Consider the following 16,733-nt stretch of genomic DNA (forward strand, 5'->3'; position numbering starts at 1 on the left):
CATAACTGTAACATCACCATATTTATGTCAATCTCAAAATTCTATCAGCCAATATGTATTGAGCCCTGGTCTAGGGGCTTAAAATTTCAGACTCAGTTAATCCTCACAATAAACCCACAGGGCCAGTACTATTATTACCCTCCCCTTATATAGATGAGGAAAAAGGCAGACAAAAGTTAGAGACCTTGCTCAGGACCAGCGAGCCAGAGTTCATGCTCATACTGCCCACACCATCCTGCTTCAAGAGAACAGAATAGGCCAGATTTCTTACATGTACAATGGACACTCTTCCCACAATTAGGAGGAAAGCAGTCATCCCTTGGACAATTGCAGTCACCTAACTCACCTGGCTGGCCTTGGTGCACCCCACTTGCACAAAGAAGCCAGGGATGACCACCTTAAGTGACAGATCCGATCGAGACATCTGGTCTGTTCCCTGCTGAAACATCTGGGAGTCCCTGTTGTCTTTAAAATGTTCTTCAAATTTTTCTTTTTCTACTGATCTACTATAAAAAATATATTTTACATGACAACCCAGTACTTACAAATACATTTATGCAGAACTGAAACAAATGTTTTCAGAAGCAGCACCTTCCCTTCCTGTAGACAATGTATCTTGTGCTGGATACATTCTCTTTTCAGATCCACTCTCTACCTTCTCCATCCAACCCTGCTCTGGGATTCAAGGTAGCTGTGTGACCATGGGCAAGTTACTTATGTCTCTAAGCCTCAATTTTCTTCCAAGTAAAAAATAGAAATGGTAATAATAACACCCAGCTCACATAGGACTAAATGAGGTTATACACATTCAGGTCCTAGAGTATGCCTGACTTCTAGCAACACTCCAAGAAATGTTAGCTAGCATTATGATTATTTCGAGTAGAAAAAATAGTAAATGTACATTACTTTTCACTAAGGTCCTTTAACGCCTGGCTCTGATTTAGTGCGGAGACCTCAAACCTAGAAGTATGTCCACGGTCTTGGAGCTAAAAGATTAAGATGACTATTTTGGAAAGAAAACCAGCAATATGTTGTGTGAGATGATTTTTAAAGCAAATTCAGATCGTTTTCCCTACAGATCCCAGTTGCCCCAAACTGCATGTTAGAAGACAACTTTTCAACTGAAGGGCAATTTCATCTCTGGCAGTGTCTTACTGTGTCCAGAGTCAGAAATCTGAGCAGGTGACATTCCTAACAGACTTACCTAACACCACGTTTCAGGTTACTTGGGAGGAAGGCCCCCTGGGTCTCCCTTGTGAGATTATCCTTTTGCAGAAGCACAAGAATGGCTTTTTATTCTCCAGATCTCAGGATTATTCCCAAAAGGCAAGCACCCAGGTTAAGAGCCCATGCTAAAAGGTACCAAGGTAGTCTATTAGGGTGAAAGAAGAGCCCCAGGTTATAAGTGACTTGGAAGGCTGTTTAATTATAAAATGTGTGAGGCTGAGTTTTAAATGTGAAGGTTCATATGGGCTGTTTCCTAGAACTCTTTGAAAAGTGTTAATTAGTTATCATTATATGAAATTTATGAATGTACCAAGCCCAGGGCAATATATTATTTCTTAGGCTCCTCAATAATTCCCAGTTACAAGGAGCTGGTACTCACTTCTTAGACATCCCAATGCAGGCATCAAATTCAAGGCAAAAGCCTTGAATGCAAATGTTTGTATCAACAGTTTGATCACCAAAAACTCTTCTATCTTTGGAACATGTTCAGCGTCTATAAATAATGTTTAAACAGCCACCTTCTTACCTTCTCCCTCCTATAGCCCAACAGTGTGAATCTTCTTCCTATCTATACCCCCTCACACACACACAAACACTAACCCATTTTGAAAACATAATTACTACTGATAGAAACGTCGGGGCATAAAACGTGTTGGTACAGAAGTTTAGCCATGAAGTGTCCTCAAGAATTCCATCCCAAGTGAAACCCAACTCTTACAATTACAAGAATGAATGGGGTTACAGTCCTTGATGTCATTCACCCTTTCTCCATTTGTTACACTGTGAGATCAAATCAAGGGGAAGGGCTGGGAAAGGTTGGCAGATGCTACCAGAAACCACCTTTTCAAAAGTCCACGTTCAAGTTTTCATTCTGCAAATAGGCTAAGGTTAGGGCGGCACAGGGAAAGGGAGACTATGTTCCAAAGATGACTAGATGCTGGTCCCTACCCTTCGACCTGCTCAAAGAGCCGGAAAGGATATAACTGATATCCCCACGATGGCGAACAGTGTGGTAACTGCAATGGCAGAAGTCTGAGCAGCCTCAATATGCCACATTGGGAGAGCTGGACCCTGTGGGGTACAGGTCAATGCTTAACAACCAGCTGTCTGAGGGAAAAGGTTCATGCCAACTGCCATGGTGTAAATAATTCCACTGTGACCAATTTCAAGCTAGCAACATGACATCACAGAACAGAGAGCTAGAAAAAGGTGTGCAACAATACATGATTACATAGTACTTCTGTCGTATAGTTACAACAGAGAGAAGAATCCCAAGTACAGATCAGAGTGAAATGTAATAAAATAATTTGGAGGCAATAAATTTTGAGTACTTACTAACTCTGTTTAAAATATCATTTATTTGATTGTGAATTGATAAAATTTAAGTTTTAGTAGTGGCTGTGTTTAACAACCAACTCACAAAATTCCTACATCTTTTAACAATTGACTTTGACCAGTGGTTTCAACCCACTTCACTGCACTTCTAGATGGACTTCACTTGGACAGAGGGCTGGCCGGGGCACCAGCGGCAGGGTGGGGATTTAGGAAGCCAGATGTGAGCTAAGAGCTTACTTGAACCATCTGGATTGGCAAGAGCCAGAGGTGCAGGCCCAGCCAATATTTAAGGGGAACTGAAAGCCAAAGTACTAACAGCAGACCACAAAGAGGTATACAGCACAGTTGATCTGAGGCCAAGTCATGGTCAGAAAGAGAACAAACTGGTCAGGAAAGAGTGAGGAGTTTTCTGAAAGGTGTTACAGATATCTGAGAGATTGCATTGCTTATGTTGATTAATAAATAATCTTGATAACCTTTCACGAGCACTTAAAAATCATTATAGAGCATTTAGCATAGACTGGTATTGTTTTGGTTGCTTTACATGCTTTCTGCCACAGCTCATATCCCCATTTTACAGATGGAACAGACAGCCTAACTCCAGAATCTATGGTGGTGTCTGCCATGTGACACAGGTGCATGTTTGGGTTAGGCTGGTTTAAAATGCTGTATGACGGAGTGCTGGGGGGCTTAGTCGGTTTAACCATCTGCCTTTGGCTCAGGTCATGATCTCAGGGTCCTGGAATTGAGCCTGCACCCAGTTCCCTGCTCAGTGGGGAGTCTGCTTCTCCCTCTGCCCCTCCCCCTGCTCATGCTCTCACGTGTGCTCTCTCTCTTTTTCTTTCTCCACACTCTCTCTCAAATAAATAAATAAAATCTTTTTTAAAATGCTGTATGGAAAACAAACAATAAAATGAAGAAACACTTCAAAATGGAATAATTACATGTTTTGAGACTGTTCGAACAGTTGGTCCAAAATACTATACGTGTTCAGAGATATCACACATTGCCTATGGGGGGAGAAAGAGGAGCATGAAATTAAGCAATGGCTGATCTTACCTTTTGGTGAACCAGATGTGCTGTGAGTACAATGATGGAAAACACAAAGATGGTCCCTGCCCTCGCGAAGTTCCAGTCTTCACTCATTTACCCCCATGCCCAATGCCTTAGATTTGACACCATGAACAGTCCATACTTCCTGAGTCTCCTTTCTCCAAACACAATGGCTTTGGTCCCCCTTGATCCAAAGCCAATCCCTGCAAATCAGCCCAACCTGTTCCCAGTCCCAGCCTGAGCAGAGTCCTAGGTCCTTGCTTGCCTCAAGGGGAGATTCTAGCCCTTGAGTTCCTTGAGGTTTTGCGGAAATTGTTTCACAGGATCCAGCACAGTGCCTGGTACAATAAATACTTGAACTGAACATCAACTTTGCCAGAGCAGAAGGAAGGCATTATCACAGTTTCATATTTATTAGGCCTTCTCATTTTATGATTCACTACATGGGACAGAAGCCAGCTGCCCCTCTTCCCTTAGGAAGTGGCCTTCTAACTCCAAATGACACAGTATTGCACATTCCCGACAGAGAACCACAAATACCTCCCAAATGCTTCAGGCTGGCTGGAAGCTTTACACTGAGTCTCTAGAAGTGTTTTCTTTGCAGTTGTGTCTTTGGATCGTTGGGGCACGTGAGGAAGAGCTATCAGGAAGGGCCATTACTATGTACGCAGTGCTTCAGGGAACTGAGTGATCAGCTCTCACCCACCAACCTGGGAAAGTTTCCATGAATTCATTTTCCCTCACCCTTCATGATGCTTCATTTGCTAACTCAGGCAGGGGGAGAGGTCTGTTTTCAATTAGGGCTTCTCAAAAAAGTGTTTTTCAATAGCCTGTAAAAATAATCCAATAAAGGCCTTAGAGGTGTGAGCTGTTGTCATCATCCTGTTTGGAAAACGTCACTCAGAATGCACCCAGAAGTGAGAGAGGGAGGTTGTGACGCCTTCAAAAAATTAATTTGTGAAATGAACCTGCGGGATTAGCTGTCCCCCTTTGTGCCAGCTTTAATGTGTCCTCCACCAGGGAAATCTGAGGCTTTGGATCATTAGCTGCGTTGGATCACGTTACTCTGTTTGGCTCTGCAGAAATCGCACTTTTCATTTTGCCTTTAATCCTAAAGGTCACCGGGAAGGTTAGCCCCAAACACAAATGATACTTTGTGGTCTTACTTTCAGACAATTATCAACTCATAAATCTTGGTCAGACTGTAATGAGAGTGCGAGAAATAATTGAATTCAGTCCAGACGAGCAGTGTCAGAGGGGGAGACACCTGAGGGGGAAGTGAAAGGCGAAGGGGGATGTGGGGGTTTGGGGCCTGGGAGCCAGAAAGCCTTTGTTGACTCCTGTTTGTCCTTGTTGAATCACTGTGTTTGGAGGTTTGGATGGATATGAGTGAGGCCATTAAAGATGGTGCCGGTCCAGTGGGAGCTTGGAAAATAGAGGGTAAGACCTAGATAAGAGCTCAGACGCAAAGCCAGCCAGTAGAAAGGAGACAAGAGAGGAGCCTGGGACTGAGATGCTGAGCGTCCCAGTTCAGCTGACGACCATGCTGACTGGCCCCAGGAGAACCATTTCACCACTGGTGCTGGGACTGAGCCTGCCAGCCCCTCCTACATCACAAGATTGTCACAAGGATCACATGAGATAATACACTGAAATGCTTTTTTCTTGAATCCTCAAAAGAGACAGCATTCTTAAGCATGTTAACTCTTTAATCCACAATAATTTGCAGAAGACCCTGTTGGCTGCATATTCCTAATACATCTAAAACTTGTCTACTTCTGGGTCCAATCCAGTGTCGGCTTTTTACTCAGGTCATTGGAATAGTCCAATAACCATTCTAGGAATGCCCTTCCTCCCTAATCCATTCTCTATCCAGCATGTAGTCATGACCCTTTAAATACGGCATGGGTCTCTCATGTTTCATAGATGAGAGAAATCATATGATAATTGTCTTTCTCTGCTTGACTTATTTCACTTAGCATTGAGAGACTATGGACTATGGGAAACAAACTGGGGACTTCAGAGGGGAGGGGGTGGGGGAAGGGGATGGACTGGTGGTGGGTAGTAAGGAGGGCACGTATTGCATGGTGCACTGGGTGTTATACGCAACTAATGAAGCATCAAACTTTACATCAGAATCAGGGGATGTACTGTATGGTGATTAACATAATATAATAAAATAAAATTAATTATAAAAAAAAANGACCCTTTAAATACGGCATGTTACTCTTCCAATCAAAACCCTCCAAGGGTTCCCTATTTCCACATGAGTAAAAGCCAAAGTCTCAGGATTCTCCTCAAGACGTTGCATGATCAGGTGCCCATTTCTCATCTCCCACCACTCCCCACCTTGCTCATGCTCTTCCAGCCACATCAGTCTCCTTGCTGCTCCACACACCCCCAGGGCGTGCTCCCACTCTGGTCTTGCTCTGACCCCTCCTTTGGTATAGAAGGCCTTTTGCTTGGATATATACACCTGGTTACTTGCCCATCTTCTACTCTTTACTCAAGCTGCACTGTCCCTGACTAGTTAAAACCGCACCTAACTTATTGATTATATTTGTTATCTGTCTCCCCCACTACAATGTATGCTGCATGAGGACAAGGATCTTTGTTTTCTTTATTGTACCCCAGTCCCTAGAAGAGAGCTTGGTATGGACTAAGCACCCAATATTTGCCCAACTGAAATGAAAACTTGATTTCTAATGGACTGGATAGATTTCTATCTGACTAGACCTCTCATTTATGACACTGTTTAGATACTGAATTGACACAATAATGCTACCTGAATTTCCAAACCATTTTTCTGGAACTACTTGTACAAAGCCTGGATGAAATGCCTGATTTTGTCGGCACATAGATGTGCCCATCTATGTGCCCTCCAGAGCAGCATGTGCCATATTTGGTTTCGGTTTTGTTATTCTAGAGGCTTTTCCCAGTTTGGTCCGAGCTTGGAGTGGGTTCTGTCCATCTGGTTCTGACAAAGGACATATCTGGACCAGCTTTCCAAGAAGTCAGGGCAGGCTGCAGGACAAGCGCATCTTGGTAGGGAAGGAGAGGAAATTTGCACCCCTGTGCCTTCCTAACCAGCCTGGCTTGCATCCCCAAGCATAGTAGGCTGGCAGCACCAATAACAGAAAGGGAAGGAATCAAATTCTGCTTGAAGTAATAAGCATTTTTGTGTCCAACAATAAGCATTGTAAGTGAACACATATCTTGCCTCATCACAGTACTTTGTAGTGTTTTTCCACATACAGTTCATTTCACCTTAGCCTCAATAGGGTAGGCGTGATTGTTGTCTTTATAGACAAGGAAGCAGATTATGGAGTGAGTCCTTGGCAGAACCGTGTCTTACACTTTCTTGCAGTTGTAAGTGAATTTAGCTTAGCTGGCATGAACAACAATAACCAATGTTCCCTGTCTGGTGTCCACGCTTCCCAATTCTGCTGCAGTGATGTCTGTCTGTCTTACTTTCTCTGCCCTCAGTTAAGGGGAAGGCTATTTGAGCACAGTGACCACATCAGATTGCCGAGGACCGGGCACAGTTCTTGGCACAAGGGAGTTGTGCAGTCATCGGAGAGGCTATGGTATGAAATAAATAAATAACTGAGCAAATATAGGCCTTGTGAAGAAAGAAACCAAAGGATGCTGAGAAAGAGAACGTCTTCAGTAAAAGTGATCTATTTTGGATAGGGTGGCCAGGGAGGGCACCACTCAAGAGTTCACATTTAAGCTGAGACCTGATGGATGCTGATTTGCTACCCGGCAAAGGACCTTGGCAAGACAGAGATAACGAACAGCTATCTGAACTGAAAGCTTACCATGTGCAGGAGCAAAAACTGTGTCCATCCTGAGAACAGGACTTCTAAAAAAAAAAAAAAAAAAAATGGGAGGTGTTGCCAGGAGCAAGATCACAAAGAGACTTATGCCTCATCAGGAGTTTGGATTTTTATTTTGTGCAATGAAAAGCCATTGCCTGCTTTTGAGGAAGGGAGTAGCACGACTGTTTTAAAAATATCATCCTGGCTTCTGTGTTGTGAATGGCTTGCAGGAGACAAGGAGGAGCTAGGAGAGGGGAGACAGTGGCATGGGAGACAGACTCCAGGACAGAGAGAGGGTGTAGGGAGGTGGACAGATGTGGAGTCGTTTTTGGAGAAAGACGTCACAAACTTGTCTCTTATTCAGAGTGGGTGATGAGGAAGAGAGGAGAATTGAGGGCAGTATTAGGTCCAGGGCCGAACAGCTGGGTGCACAGTGATTCCATTTCCTCAGATGGGAAGCAAAGGCCCAGGGTCCGAAGACAATGTGTTACGTTTGGTGGAGAGAAGGGTGCTGAGACCTGCCTGCTCCCTTCCTTCCCTTGATCTCCACTCAGGTAAGTCATTCTTTAGGAAAAAAGACAAGAAATGTGGATCCCATACTTTCTCCTCTTAGAGATAAGGGGAAATTTCATCGTAGACATGTAAGAAAAAGGTTATAAAGGTCCACCCTAAAATGTAGATTTTATTTTTAGTTTAATTCACCTGGAGAAAGGAGTAGAGAGAATGAGTAGGGAAGAGACAGAGAACCATGTAAATAATGCATGCCAAACTATTTTAAGTGCTAGAAGGAACCTTGTCTTATTTTTCTCTGCATCCCAACACCTATTGCTATGTCTGGCACAAAAACATTTGTTGGAATGACTTGTCATACAAAGTATGACTACGGAGTGACAGATAATTATGAATAAGGGGATCAAGGAATTCTTGGAAGAGGACTTAAAGCCTTACCTTGACATTTTCTTTATGTTTATTGTTTCAATTCATAGGATTACTCAAATGTATAGTAATATTATGGTCCTGGAACTATGAAGAACCTACTTTAACAAATCGAGGCTCTACCTAAAGATCTTGGAATAAGAGAGTGTATCAGTCCAGAAAAAGTCAAGACCACAACATTTGTAAAAAATTAGGACCATAGTAGACAGGGGTTAAGTACATGGGCTTCACGGTCTGAGTCTCTTTTCTACCACTTACTTGCTGTGTGTCCTTGGGCAAGTTAACCCTTCTGTACTTCAATTTCCTCATCTGCATAATGGAGATTTCAATAGTAACCATCTCATAAACTTGTTGGAAAGATTGTGTTAGTATACCTAAATCATGTAGGACAATGACAGGCACACCATAGAGATACACTGCTATTACAATAGGCAGTCTAGCAGACCTAAGGGTCATGTAGTTTAATCTATTCCAAGATGAACATTCTTGAAAATGATGTCTTAAAACAGAAAGGTACAAAGGAGAAATGTTAAAATAAATGGTAAATGGAAATATGTAATACAAGCCAATAATTAAGTATTCTCTTCCACTTAAGCTGTTTTTAAAATCCAAGGAAGCAAACATACTTTTTCCTCTTGTACCCATGAACTTTGAAGATTCTCTCTTATCTATCTAACTGAGCAGTATAATCTTTTTGGGGGGCTAGGGGAAGGACAGAGGGAGAGGGAGAGAGAGAATCTTAAGCAGGTTCCACGCCCAGCACAGAGCCGAACTAGGGGCTGGATGTCATCGCCCTGAGATCATGACCTGAGCTGAAATCAAGAGTAGGACACTTAACCAACTGAGCTACTAAGGCACCCCAAGCAATGTGATCTTTTTAATGATATCCAAGATGGAAAGTTTTCAGAATAAAAATATAGCCTTATAAAATGAATACCTTACAGAGAATACCAAAAATTGGTGAAGATGTGGCGAAACTGGAGTCTCAAACACTGCTGTCAGGAATGTAAAATGGCATAGCTGCTCTGGAAAACAGTTTGGCAGTTCCTCAAAAAGTTAAAATACAGTTAACCATATAACCCAGAAATTCCGCTTCTAGGTATATAATCCAAGAGAATTTAAAACATATATTAGGGGCTCCTGGGTGGCTCAGTCAGTTAAGCATCTGACTCTTGATCTGGGCTCAGGTCATGGTCTCAGGGTGGTGAGATGGAGCCCCAAGTAGGGCTCCACGCTCAGTGGAGAGTCTGCTTGCCCCTATGCCTCCCCCTGCCCCTGCCCCCCGCTCATGCTCATGTGCTCTCCCTCTCTGTCTCCCTAAAATAAATAAAATCTTTTAAAAAATAAATAAAACATATATTCAAAAACAAAAACAAAAAAATGAAGGAAGCATCTATTCATATAAAAATGTATGCATGAATGTTACTGCAGTATTATTCATAATAGCCCCAAAGTGGTGACAACACAAATGTCCACCAGCTGGCGAATGGATAAACAAAAGGTGGTTGATCCACACAATGGAATGCTATTTAGCCATAGAAAGGAAACGATGTACTAATATGCCCTTGGTGAATCTTGGTGAACCTTGAAAACACTATGCCAAATGAAGGAAAGTAGTCACAAGAGGCCACATCTTGTATGATTCCATTTGTATGAAAAATCCAGAATAGAAAAGCCCACAGAGACAGAAAGTAGATGAGTCACTACCAGGGGGTAGAAACAGGGAGTGAATGACTCCTAATGTTTACAGGGTTTCTTTTGGGGCTGATGAAAATGTTCTGGAATTAGATAATGATCATAGTTGCACAACCTTGTGAATATACCAAATGTCACCAAATTACACAGTTTAAAAGGCTGGGTTTTATAGTATGTGAATTAATTCTCAAAAAAAAAAAAAATAGATTAAGGGGGCGCCTGGGTGGCGCAGTCGGTTAACTGTCCAGCTCTTGATTTCAGTTCAGGTCATGATCTCAGGGCTGTAAGATTGAGCCTCACTGGGCTCCACGCTCAGCAGCGAGTCTGCTTGTGGCTCTCTCTCTCCCTCTCTGTCTGCCCCTCCCCCAGCTCTCTCTCTCTCTCTGGAATAAATAAATAAATAAATCTTAAAATAAATAGATTAGGATTGTTAACCATATCCATGTTTGCGAAGTCTTTTTTATGCACCATTGTCAAGAGTACAAAGAATGTGGGGTTATTTGACAACATAACACGTGTAAAACACCTACACAATAAATGTGCAGTGACTCTATCATTCCAGAGTCACAGGTTCAGGATTTACACAGGCCACACGGACTGAACAGTGTTCCAAGGACCTGGCCTGTGTGCTCCACCCCGAAGGTGATGGCAGTCAGGATCACACAGTGGGAGGAGAATGGGGAATAGGATTTAAGGAGACGCGGTCTGATTTAGGCTTTGCCCCTAACTTTGTTTGTGCCCTTGGCCAATTTACCTCTTTTGTTCTGTTTTAGTTTCCCATGTCTTAAATGATAGTTAAAAAAATAAAAAAATAAATAAAAACAACTTTTCTCCTACCTACCAAGTATTGTAAGAATCAAGTGAAACCAAGTATCTAAGTTGACTTTGCAAAGTTGATATGGGAGCGAACTCACTAAAGCTAAATAGCCCCTTGATGAAAAGGGAACCCTGGAGAATGAGAGCTAATATTCTGCAGAGGGCCTGCTCTGTGCCCAGCACTGTTCTAAGTGCTTTTCCAGGAATTAACTGGCTTAATCCCTACAACAATCTTTTGAAGGCTGTGTTATTTTTATCTGTTTTTCAAGTGAAGAACTGAGTATAAGGAGATTAAGTAATTTCTTAATGTCTCACAACTAGTAAGAGACTCAGCCCCATAGTAAGAGACTCAGACTCAAAGTGCCCCGACACCAAAGCCAGTGCTTGTGACCTCTAGCGATGTTCAGTGTATCCCCATTCTACAGATGAGGAAAGTCATGAGACCACACATGTGAGGCAGTAGAAAGCAACAAACATGTACCAGGAGCTCACCAGGTGCCAAGATGTTTCTCATGACCTGCCTGTGGCAATCCCATAAAGCAGGTACCATACCCATGTCACTGTTGGGAAAACCCAAGGCACGAAATTAACCTACCTCAAGTCACCAGCTGAGTAAGTCATAAAGCTGGGATTTGAGCCCAGTTCTTCCCAACACTAAAACCCCTGCTCTTTCCACATATGAGGCCTGGGTAGAATTTACCTTGATGCCAAAAATAATTCACACACACACACACACACACACACACACACAGAGACCGTAATGATGTGGTACACTTTTGCCAATGGGTTCAAAGTCTCACCTGGGTATAAGGAGGGCAGCCCATTTTATGTCTCTCCAGCCAGAGATGCTGATACACTGGCAGATACTTTCAGCCGCTGAGCAGATACAGGCCTGGGACATGACGAGTTACACATCACAGAGAGACAAAACCCATAATGACGATGCTGGCAGAGTCAGCCCTGGTGGAACTAGGAGCAGGTGGTGCTGAAATTAAAAAGTAACTGGAAAGCGGGGAAAATGGTGGCATACTTCATTTGGACTGATAGGCAATTTTTGGTCCACTCCCATGGAAATCACTTGGGAATAACCTGGAAGTTATTAAATGCACTGGGCTTGTGTAAAGACCCATTCATTACTGAGTCCCCGCACCCAAGTTCCTGCTTAGCAAAATGTCCACATCCCCAGGCCTGATTTAAGCCTAACATAAGAGGCCACAGTAAATCCTGTCACTTAGCAAAAGGCGAGAGAAGACAGCACCTTCTCAGAGATGTAATGGGCCTGCAGATGCAGCACACAGGTGCCCAGAAATATCTAAATATAGAGAACAGACTGAAGTGACTGCATTACCTGTATTTTCCTGAAACGAAGGTTTCTTGTAATGCAAGTGGGAGCCACGGGCCATGACACCACCCCCTCCGCCCCCCTGTAACTTCTGGGCCTCTCCTTCAATCTCCCTGTCCCCCCAACACTTATGCTAGGGCCACTGAAAGGCTGTAAACCTAGCTGTCCCGCCCATCACTGGCCATCACAAGCCCACGGTTCCACTTGCACAGGCCTTAAGCGCGGGAGCCCTCATGGCTCCTCTCTTTCTTCACCACCCGCTCCCAGGACAGCAGGAAATTCTGCTACCTCTGCCTCCCAAAGATGCCCAGGATTCAGCCATTTCCATCACTGCCACTCTCATCCAAGCTGCCAGCATCCCTCATCTGAATTAGCCAACAACCTCCTAACCTGTCTTCCTGGTTTCATTCCTGCCACTCTACAGTTTTTCTCAGTACTTCGGTGGGCATGGTCCTATTAAGACGTGCATCAGAGTTATGTCATGTCTTTGCTTAAGGCCCCCCTCCGATGGCTGTGTCTCAGTAAAAGCTCCAGGTCACGGTGGCCCCGACGCTTACCTTACCGCTAACCTCAGCTCTTCTCCTCGTCTCCCCGCCTCCCCACTCTCTCTGGACCTGCCCCCTTGGTTTCTTACTAGATGGACCACAAGTAGGGGGCCACAGAAGCAGAGCCCACCAGGGCTGTGAACGGGCAGGGTATCCACCTTCAGGAAGTCCAGGCTAGTGGGTGGGACACAGTGTGTCTACAGTGAATAGAGAACAGTAATATGGTGCCTCTGGAGACAAGGTATGTTGAGCAAGCAAGCCATGGACAGCTGAGTGGGCAGCACTGAGAGGTGACAGTGAGCATGCCAATCTCCCACTGGCTCTCTATCGAGAGAGAAGAGCTCATCTCCATGAGCTCAGTACCCAAGGCCCATACACACCCCCATGTGATTTAAGATACTCTTCCTCTCTGCTCCTCTAATGCTGTGTCTATCACAACTATCACACTGCTTTGTCCCCTGTACCGTAATGACGGACTCGCTCATCCCCGCCAGACTGCGAGCTCTTTGTTGGCAAGGACTGATCTCACACACGTCTGTGTCCCTCGCTTCTAGAACAGTGCCTGGCCCACGGTAGATGCTCTCTCAGCTCCATACACACACCCCAAATGAATGAAGGAATGAAAGCAGGTGTTCCATCAACCTTGGGCAGGTCTGACAGCCAGTACAGCCAAACTCCAGCATTGGTGAGGCTGGAGAAAGCAGAGCAAGGGCTGGTTTTACAAGCAGTGGACCATGTATAGGTCATCAAAGTGGATGCTGAGGTACAAGGAAGAAATCAGAAACTCAGCTACCATCACTGGAGGAGGAGAGATGGGACTGTCTCAAAAACAGGACAGGAGACCCCAAGATAGGGACGGTTCCTGATAGCTGATGGAGCTAGGAGAGGAGGTAGGAGATGGAAAGAAAGCCAAATGCCCCTGTGGCCGAGAACAAAGGCATGCAAGGGGCCTGGCCTCTTGTTACATTGTGCAGTGTCCGTGGCGTTTTGTGCCAGCCTTCATCCACCAAACCTTGAATGGGCTCCCTAGTGGCAGGATCGACGGGGCCGACCCTTGACAGAAACTAAAACAGGTAGAGTTCTATTCCCGTAGTTGCCCTCACAGCTTTCTCCCTCTTTTTATCACTTCCTTTCCAAAATGTGCATGGAAAGAAATTCAGTCACCGCATTCACATTTCGCAAACAAGCTCCTGAGTCAGATTGCTTGAGTTTAGATCCCAACTGTGCCGCTTGCTACCAGTGTGATCTTTGGCAAGTTGTGTGCTCAGCTTTCTCCTCTACAAAGAAGGAATGATCGTAACAGTACCTACCTCACAGGGTTCTGTGAGGATGAATGGAGATGTGTGAAAAGCGTTTAGCACGATGACTGCTGTATAGTACTCAGCTCTCGTAATTGGTGTTGCGTTACTGTTCACGGCATAATGGTTATGAACACAGACAATGGAGCCAGACTGTCAGATTCAAATTCTGTCTCCACCTGTCACTAGCCCTGGGACCCTGGACAACTCACTCCCCTTCGTACTTACCTCGGTTTTCTTATCTGTACAATGGAGATTATAACAGACTTACCTCAGACAGTTGTTAGGAAAATTAGTCAATAATTATAAAGCATTGAGAACAGTGCCTGGGTTATAATCAATGCTATCTAAATATTTGTGGAATAAATACGTCATTCTTTTTAAGGAACCAGGGGCTGATTGTGTCCCCACTTCCTGAGATATGTGCATTCTTTCAAAAAGCCCAAGGGGACAGCAGTCCCTACCCTCGTGGCCTAAACCAATGGACATGGGCAGTACTGGAGGTAACAGTAGAGCTTGCTGGTATCCCCCAAATAGCACCCCATAAGCACCAGCTCTTTCTCTTTGCTATACCCCTGGCTTCACAAGACCCAAACCAGCCCCGAGCCTGCGGGGAACACAGGACAGGCCTGACAACATATAACAAAGTGGAGGGAGGGAGTGGGGCCCCCGCTGAAAACAGCTGACCCAGTAGACTGGCTCCTGCCACTGGATCTATTTCCCAGCGTCTTGGAAGTTGCTGACTTCAGCCTTTCCAGAGTAAAGCACCATCCATGGTCAGAGACAGCACTGAAGCGAGCACGCAACACAGCTGTAAATCTGCGAGCCATATTATTTAAGAGACCTGACTTTCTTGTGTTGCGATATTAAAGCAAATCTGCCTCCCGCTCATAAATCAGCAGGGCTATTTCTGTCCTCAGCCACTCCGCTCAGCCATCTCGAGATGCACACAGCATACATTTTACTCACTTGGGAGGTGCAGGTTGACAAAGTAAAGGAAGATATGTATTAACCCCCTCCCCAAAGCTCAGTTCTCACAATGCTGCCCTCACGCTTCTCTCTTGTCCTATGATCCTAGACCCGAAGGCTCCTCTGCGGAGCCACAAACAATACAGTGTGAGCCCCTGACACTGAGTTACCCATGGCAGCTCTCCGTGTAGATAGGGTGGGTGCTGTGAATCCCAGCTTGCAGATCATGAAACTGAGTCTCAAATACATTAAGTGAATTTCCCGAGATCAGACAAGAAACAGGGCAACCTGGGCTAGCTCATGCCTCCTCGCTCCTGCTCCAATGCTCTTTTTGCAGCGTTCGATCTCTCTTATCATGCATTTCTTATGCATAAAGCAAAGAAGTGCAGGAACTCTCCTGGGGCAAAAAAAAAAAAGTAATCTCAGCTCAAAATTTTGAAATGAGCATTGATTGAGACTCTGCTACGTGCCAGGTGTTTTCCAACACATCAGCAAACTGTGTGGCGACACCAAACCTTTCTGTGGTTTCCCATCACCCAGAATGAAACCCAGGTTCTTAGCATAATGTACAATGATCTTGGCAACGCCTAGCGCTTTGGCTTCATCTCCTCCCAACACAGATGACAAGCCTCACTTCTTGAGGCTCCGATCCACCTCTGGGAGGTCGGCTCCAATCCACTCCCACCCCCTGCTGGCTAAGGCTCTGACTCAGCATCCACAGCCCCTTGTACGTAACTGTACAGACTTCCACAGGACATTCCTGCCGGTCTTCACCTGTCTGTCTCCTCTTCAGACCTTGAACTCCTTAAAGGCAGGAGTATCACTTAGCTTCAGGTAAAACAAACAGGTGCTCAATGAATGTTCCTGGACTGAATCCTCACTACCATCCTGTAAAGTGAGCATTGTTGTCCTTGTTTTACAAATGCAGAAATAGAAGGGCACCTGGGGGGCTCAGTTAGCTGAGCATCTGACTCTGGATTTCAGCTCAAGTCAGGATCTCCATGATGATGGAACCCCGGGTTTGGTTCTGCACTCAGCATGGTCTGCTTGAGATTTTCTTCCTCTCCCCACTCTTCCTGCCCCTCCCCCTACTTGTACTCTCCCTTTCCTTGCATGCTTTCTCTCTTTCAAATAAATAAGTAAAATAAATATTTTTAAAAATGAGGAAATGGAGGCTCATATGCACTGAGTAACTGTCACCATTGGTCCCCAGTTTGGACTAGAACTCAGCTCCCAACTTCTATGCTGGAACCCACCCCTCCCCATTGCCTTACTCAGCCTTGGATGTGCTATCTGACTCCTGTTTTTCCAACCTGAGCGATACACTGAATTTGCCCCGCTACTCAGTGCCACCCAAGGAAGAAGGGAGAAAGAGTGTGTCCCTGGCTTCTCACCCCCTCCACTCAGCACAACTCCACCATCTTTCAGGCAAGGATGTTTGTGGGTCACCTTGGGAGAAATATTGCTCTGTGCACTTCCTCAGAGGGCTGACCAGGACAATGGGTGAAAACTGGAGGGTAGAGTATTTTCATTAATTGAAAATCATTGAATGTTTAGTCTGCCAAGAGTTTCCCCAATAACTACATCTATCAGAAAACAGAATAGACTGGGTCATGCCTAGAGGGGGTCCTCTAGAAGCAGGGTGAGCACCAGGGAGGAATGTTACAAGCAGAGAGAGAAGCATTTGATGGGGGTG

At 44.7% G+C, this 16,733-nt stretch overlaps 1 protein-coding gene across 5 annotated transcripts in view; it reads left to right on the forward strand.

Annotated features, from left to right (window-relative positions):
• Positions 1–16,733, forward strand: part of NFIA (nuclear factor I A) — a 586,444-nt gene that overhangs the window by 124,942 nt on the left and 444,769 nt on the right. The gene's annotated exons all lie outside the window — the stretch shown is intronic.

This window comes from Ailuropoda melanoleuca, chromosome 2 (assembly GCF_002007445.2).
Source record: "Ailuropoda melanoleuca isolate Jingjing chromosome 2, ASM200744v2, whole genome shotgun sequence".
Lineage (NCBI taxonomy): Eukaryota > Metazoa > Chordata > Mammalia > Carnivora > Ursidae > Ailuropoda > Ailuropoda melanoleuca.